We start from the raw sequence: 7287 nt of genomic DNA on the forward strand, positions 1-7287 counted from the left end.
CAGGAATGGCCCCAAATTTTTATTATAGTATGTTGATACGTAATAATAGTGCTGGGGGTGCTGCCAAAGACAATAATATGATACAACAAAGAACTGGGAAGAGAAAGGATTGTCTCTTTGTTGGCGCACTAAGAAGATAAAGAGAAGAAAATTTATTTAAAATATACCTTTTATTAGTTATTTATTAAAAAGGAAAATTTGCTTGTGTGAAATATTTCCAAAATTAAATAAAATAAGTATTAAATTGCAGCCGTGTGTGTCATTTCATAAGTTTTAATTCGATGATGATCGTGTATATTAGTGTAAATATCTGTATATACGTATTCCTGTACTCTTAGTGATATTTGCACTCTATATGGTGTCAAAACCAAGGTATTCGAGATCCTCACTGATAGGTAGCTGGTACTGTATTGGGTCTGTTATCTCTCTTAAATAAGCTCCCTTGCGTTTTTAGGTATCAATCATGTGTACTTCAATTAATCGTACAGTGTACTCGTGGATTGTGTATATATTTCAATCAATCCAATATACACCTGTATTAATAATTGGGATTAGGGCACTTGATCACTATAATTCAAATAGTCCAAAGTATCTGGCTCATGTAGTTTGTGTCAACTGATATATTGGACACATTTATTAAGTGATATATACTGTAGCTGAGTGCTGCTATTATTAGTCAGAGGGACAGCGCGTGTAATTGCCGCTGTTGACCGGGCAGCGCATAACCTGATTTAGAGCACTGATCACTATGATCTTATCAGATCCGGGTCATATAGTTTATGTGTCGACTGATATACTGGACACCTCTATCAGTCTGGCAGTGTGTGGGCTGAGGCCTCGATATTATTGGTCTCTCCAACAAAATGTCAGCACTGTATAGTTTTAGGCAGTGTGTCAGATAATTATTGCTGCCTGTTATGGACAGTGTTAGTCAGCTACAAGCTTTGTGCTACGGCCAGTTGGGTTGTGCAGTATTTTCATAAACTATGCATATAATGAATGGCCAGCTACGACTCCTATGATAATTGGGTCGATAAGTAGCTTCAGGGTAGTCGCTGTTTTTTTGACCAATCTCATAGATTGCCGGTACCATGTAATTTTAGGCAGTGTGTCAAATAGTTGTTGCTACCTATTATATATAGTGTCAGTCAGCTACAACCTTTTGTGCTACTGCCAATTAAATTGCGCAGTATTTTCATAAACTGTACATGTAGTAAATTGCCAGCCAGGACTCATGTAATAATTGAGTCGATAGGTATCTTCAGAATAGTTACTGTTTTTGACCAAAATGGTGTACGGTGTTCTTATATATTGTTTGTATAATGTAGTCACTGGCCCAAAGACCTATATAATAATTGGATAGGTGGGCGGTTTATAAGAAAATCATTGCCGTTAACCACCTATAATGTTGGTCAGCTCGGGTGGTATTCAGCTATGACAATTTTATTAAACAGTAACTTTATAGGCTGATATATTTATATTTAGCTGCCAGTCCGAAGATTCTTTTCATATAGCACATGAGTGCATAACCAGTACCAATTATTACATGAGTCCTGGCTGGCAATTTACTACATGTACAGTTTATGAAAATACTGCGCAATCCAATTGGCCGTAGCACAAAAGGTTGTAGCTGACTGACACTATATATAATAGGCAGCAACAACTATTTGACACACTGCCTAAAATTACATGGTACCGGCAATCTATGAGATTGGTCAAAAAAACAGCGACTACCCTGAAGCTACTTATCGACCCAATTATCATAGGAGTCGTAGCTGGCCATTCATTATATGCATAGTTTATGAAAATACTGCACAACCCAACTGGCCGTAGCACAAAGCTTGTAGCTGACTAACACTGTCCATAACAGGCAGCAATAATTATCTGACACACTGCCTAAAACTATACAGTGCTGACATTTTGTTGGAGAGACCAATAATATTGAGGCCTCAGCCCACACACTGCCAGACTGATAGAGGTGTCCAGTATATCAGTCGACACATAAACTATATGACCCGGATCTGATAAGATCATAGTGATCAGTGCTCTAAATCAGGTTATGCGCTGCCCGGTCAACAGTGACAATTACACGCGCTGTCCCTCTGACTAATAATAGCAGCACTCAGCTACAGTATATATCACTTAATAAATGTGTCCAATATATCAGTTGACACAAACTTCATGACCCAGATACTTTGGGCTATTTGAATTATAGTGATCAAGTGCCCTAATCCCAATTATTAATACAGGTGTTTATTGGATTGATTAAAATGTATACACAATCCACGAGTACACTGTACGATTAATTGAAGTACACATGATTGAAACCTAGAAACACAAGGGAGCTTATTTAAGAGAGATAACAGACCCAATACAGTACCAGCTACCTATCAGTGAGGATCTCGAATACCTAGGTTTTGACACCATATAGAGTGTAAATATCACGTGAATATCATATACAAAATCCCCAGCAAATACAGATGGGGCCGGGCTCATCTTTGCAGGGGATGGCGATGGCGACGCCATTCGCCATTCCCTGCTCCCGCGCCATCTGTGTGTCGGAAGGGGACGCGCGCGCACGAGGTGCGCGCGCGTCCCCTTCCGACGGTCGCCCTGTGCCCACACCGGGCGCCCGCACCCCCCCACAGCCTCCTCGGGCCCCCCCAGCCCCCCTCGAGCGGGAGGCGGACAGTATTGCGTCCGCCTCGCCCGCCGGCCGCCCGGATACTGAGACGCACGTGCGTGGGGGACGCACGCGCGTCTCAGTCAGATGGCGCGCCGTGTTGCTGGCGGATCGCCAGCAGCATGCTGCTGGCGATTCGCCAGCAAGCATAAGGCCTGCCCTATCTGTAGGAATAAGTTTTCCAGTATAAAGCAATAGAGGATTTAGTTATAACCTTGTACTAAGAGTACAGGAACACGTATATACAGATATTTACACTAATATACACGATCATCATCGAATTAAAACTTATGAAATGACACACACGGCTGCAATTTAATACTTATTTTATTTAATTTTGGAAATATTTCACACAAGAAAATTTTCTTTTTCAAAAAATACCCCTAAATCCCGGGTTTTTTCACATGAACGCGCCCAAACCCGGGAGTAGCGTATGTCTGAAAGGGTATACCCGGGATTTTACTCCCGGATGCTGAGCCCCTGCAATTGACCAGGGTTTTTCCCGGTATTTAACTCCCGGGTATAATACCCGGGTTATGTCTGAACGGGTTTACCCTGGTTTTTCTGTTTTACACATACGACAACGCTTTTTTTTGCTGCCTGGGCGTCTTCTGATGAGGTCATCAGCTGCAGCCGCGGAAGACGCCCCAGGCACACGTGCGGCGGAGCAAGCAGAGGCAGTGGCTGCATGTTGCTCCTGTGCTCCCTTTCCAGCAAAAGGCTGCAGATTCCTGTGGCCAGACAGGTGCTATGGCACAGCATTGGAAGGATGAGGAGGTCAGGGAGCTCTTACATGTCCGTGGAGAAGAGGAGATCAAATCTCAAATCACAGGCACTGTGAAGGATGCCATAGTGTATGGAAATATTGCAAAGGTCCTTGGTAGCAGAGGTGTGAGGAAGACCCAGCAGCAGGTATTGAACAAGCTTAAGTCCCTGAAAAAGCAGTACCTAAAGGTCAATGACCAGAATCGCAATCGCAGTGGGGCTGGACGCACAGAGTGGCCCTTGTACGACCTTTGCAATGCTGTTTTTGGCCATACAGCTTTATGCAACCCTGTTGCCTTGTCGTCATCAAGCAATGCCTCGTCTCCGGCACAGACGCCAGCAGCGACAACGGAGTGCAGTCCGCAGAGCCCGCCGCCATCGCAACTTCTATTTGATGATGATGATGACGATACCATCATTTTAGAATCCGACAAGTCAGACAGCACACCCGATGTGACAGCAGCACAACCGAGCCAGGGTGGAGAGACCCAATTGGAGAACGAGGGAGGCATGCCGACACTGCGCGCTAACAGTAAGTGCCTCTTGATTATAGACATGACAGGTGGATATAATGGTGTCCACCTTTGCTGACATCACAGGTGGATATAGTGGTGTCTACCTTTTTGACATGACAGGTTGATATAGTATTGTCCACCTTTGCCGACATGACAGGTAGATATAGTATTGTCCACCTTTGCCGACATGACAGGTAGATATAGTATTGTCCACCTTTGCCGACATGACAGGTAGATATAGTATTGTCCACCTTTGCCGACATGACAGGTAGATATAGTATTGTCCACCTTTGCCGACATGACAGGTAGATATAGTATTGTCCACCTTTGCTGACATGACAGGTTGATATAGTGGTGTCCACCTTTGCTGACATGACAGGTTGATATAGTGGTGTCCACCTTTGCTGACATGACAGGTGGATATAGTATTGTCCACCTTTGCCGACATGTCAGGTAGATATAGTATTATGACTGTTTACTGGCTCACCGTTATAACAACTTTTTTTGGCACACAGTCTACAATGTCCCATCGAGGAAAAAGAAGAGGACAAAAATAGAAATGACCACAAGAGCCATGACAACCATCCTCGGTGAGCAACTGCGGGACCTGGATTCTGCGTGGCAACGTCAAGAAGATGTCAGACTGCAGCGCTTCATGGATAGTGAACGCGAACTGCAGAAAAATTTACTAACCCAAATGGCAGCAATGCATGACAGGGTGAGTGAGGATCAGGCAAACCTTTGTCGCGAAAATCGTGATTTTCTACGACAATTACTGTCCCAATCCTGGTCACCACCCACCGCAACGTTGCCACCCCCAAACGCATATAGTCACCAACCACAGTCACCGCCATCATTTGCCCATACTTCTCAGTATGTGCAACAGGTGCACTCTCCACCCTCATTTGTACCCAATTCTCCAGCACAATCTCCACCTGTATTTGGGGAAAGTGGCTGGAATGGGCATAATGGGCAACATTCCCCTTCTCCAAACAACACAGAGTTCAGAATTTACCGTAATATGTAGAGTTTAGAGAGTACATTTGGGTAGATATATCTCCCCTAGATTTTTTCTACAGTTTATTCCATGTTTCTTGAAAAGTTTGGGGATACTTTGTTTGGACTTAATATATGTCCAGATTTTAATATTATTTTATAATTATTTGTTTGGCCACGGCTAAGGTATAGGTGGCAATTATTTATTTTAAAATGCTTGTTTGTTCCATTTGAAAATTTTTCAATTTTTCGCTGTGCTTCCTGCTCGCTGACACCAAATATAGCAGGTTTTCAACAGCTGGTGAGGGGGTTAAACAGCAAGGATCGCAGGAATTCTGCAATCCTCGCTGTTTAACCCCCTCGCCAGCTACATTGAATACTACCCATGCAAGTTTTAATTTTGCCATCTAAAAAAAAAAAAGTGTATTTTTGTATTGTCTGTTTCACACATGGCCTGTGTTATAAACGTACTTGATTTTTTGGAACTCTTTATGAAGGCATTGTTACACATGCTATGAAACAGTTAATGCATGAAAGAAATGCATTTGAAATAAAAATGTATGGTTTAAGCAACAGACTTATGATTTATTAATTACTGCAACATGGCATCCAGATTATTTGTAATAGTGGCACGTATTACTTCTGCGGGATTCACACCACTTTGGGTCTCAGGGGGTTGTGTGGGGGCAGGAACAATTTCACTGCCAACCTGATCATCTTGCACATCCCACTCTGGCAAATAGTGTTCTTTCTGTATCTCACATATGTTATGCAAGATACAACATGCTGCCACAACGTCAGGAACAAGGGTAATGTGAATGTCATTGCGCTTGAGCAAACACCGCCAACGTCCCTTGAGCCGGCCAAACGCGTTCTCCACCACCATCCTGGCAGAACTGAGGGTATGGGTGTAGTGTATCTGCTCCGGTGTCAACCTAAGATGCTGGGTATAACCTTTTATTAGCCACCTTCTTAGCGGATAAGCAGCATCACCAATGATGTGGATTGGAACCTCCACCCCCTGCACAAACTTTGACTTCTGCAAAGAAAAAACAGTATCAATATACAGCAGTGTAACGTGTAAACTTGGGAAGTATGATACAGACTTTGTATGGGCATATATATTATAGGGGACACAAGCATAAATTTACCTCTTCAGGGAATAGCCTGCCATTGTTCCTCTCCTCCGCTATCTTGTAGATGTCCGAATTGGCCAGAACACGGGCATCATGAGAACGTCCTGGCCAGCCAATGAACACATCGGTAAAACTGAAAAAAAATGATTTGTTAGAAATACAATACACAAGTGTACACCAACCTCTAGGCTCTGCAGCTGCTGTGAAACTACAAGTCACAGGATGCCCTTCAACAGTTTTGCTCCTAGAGAATGCAAAACCTGTGAAAGGGCATGCTGAGATGTGTAGTTCCACAACAGCAATCCTCCCCCTCCAAACTTCCAAAGGTACTTACCAATATTTATGGTCCACTACTGCTTGTAGAATGATGGAATGCCACCCCTTGCGGTTGTAGTAGTCCGCTGCGCTGTCTGTAGGAGCAATTATGGGTATGTGGGTGCCATCAATGGCACCTGCACACTGCGGATATCCGCGATGCAGGAACCCAGCCACAGTCTCATCCAGGCCCTTATTCTGGTTGGTGCGGCCGGAGCCGCACACGGTGCTCCGGCCGCACAAACCAATCCCCGCCCACGAGACGGATCGCCACGGCCGTCCGTACACGGACGGCTGGCGATCCGCATAAAAATGGTGGAGGCGTACGCCTCCACCATGGTGGGAGCTGCCCCCTGCATTCGATGGTCGTCGACCATCGAAGGCAGGTCCGCACGCCCCAGCAGCTCCCGCAAGCTGAGACCACACGGACAATCGTCCGTGTGATAGCTTGCATGGGGGCTGAGAGCTGACATCCGGCGACGTCAGCTTTCCGCCCCCATGAGTTGCGTCATACCCTCATTACCATGCATACGCCCCGCGTTTGCATGGGAACGCCCATGAAACGCGGGGCGTACACATAGGGAAATGAGGGTATGAAGCCCCTCACGCCCCTATACGCCCCCTTTGCGGCGGACGAAATCCGTCTGCGGCGAAGGGGGCTGCACATGCGCAGATTGACCTCTGCGCATGTGCAGAATAAAAACATCGGCGGTACGGCCGCACGCGGGCCGTACCGTCCGATTTAGAATAAGGGCCCCAGTCTCTGCCCCTGGGGTAGGGAAATGAAACGGCGATATAAGGAATCCAGGATTGCCTTTGTCACTTCCCGCACCAACACACACACCGTGGAAATGCCTACACCAAACAAGCAGGCTAT

General features: G+C 45.1%; 1 long non-coding RNA gene across 1 annotated transcript; it reads right to left on the reverse strand.

The window, feature by feature from the left end:
• Nucleotides 1-5977: 5977 nt before the first annotated feature.
• On the reverse strand, nt 5978-6570 carry LOC146058758 (uncharacterized). Its single transcript, XR_014469941.1, has 3 exons — nt 6430-6570; nt 6111-6228; nt 5978-5998 (listed from the first exon to the last, which is right to left on the reverse strand). It is a non-coding gene; the product is annotated as an uncharacterized LOC146058758 (long non-coding RNA).
• Between the last annotated feature and the right edge of the window lie 717 nt (nt 6571-7287).

The sequence above is a fragment of the Crinia signifera genome, chromosome 2 (genome assembly GCF_055691185.1).
Source record: "Crinia signifera chromosome 2, ASM5569118v1, whole genome shotgun sequence".
Taxonomy (NCBI): domain Eukaryota; kingdom Metazoa; phylum Chordata; class Amphibia; order Anura; family Myobatrachidae; genus Crinia; species Crinia signifera.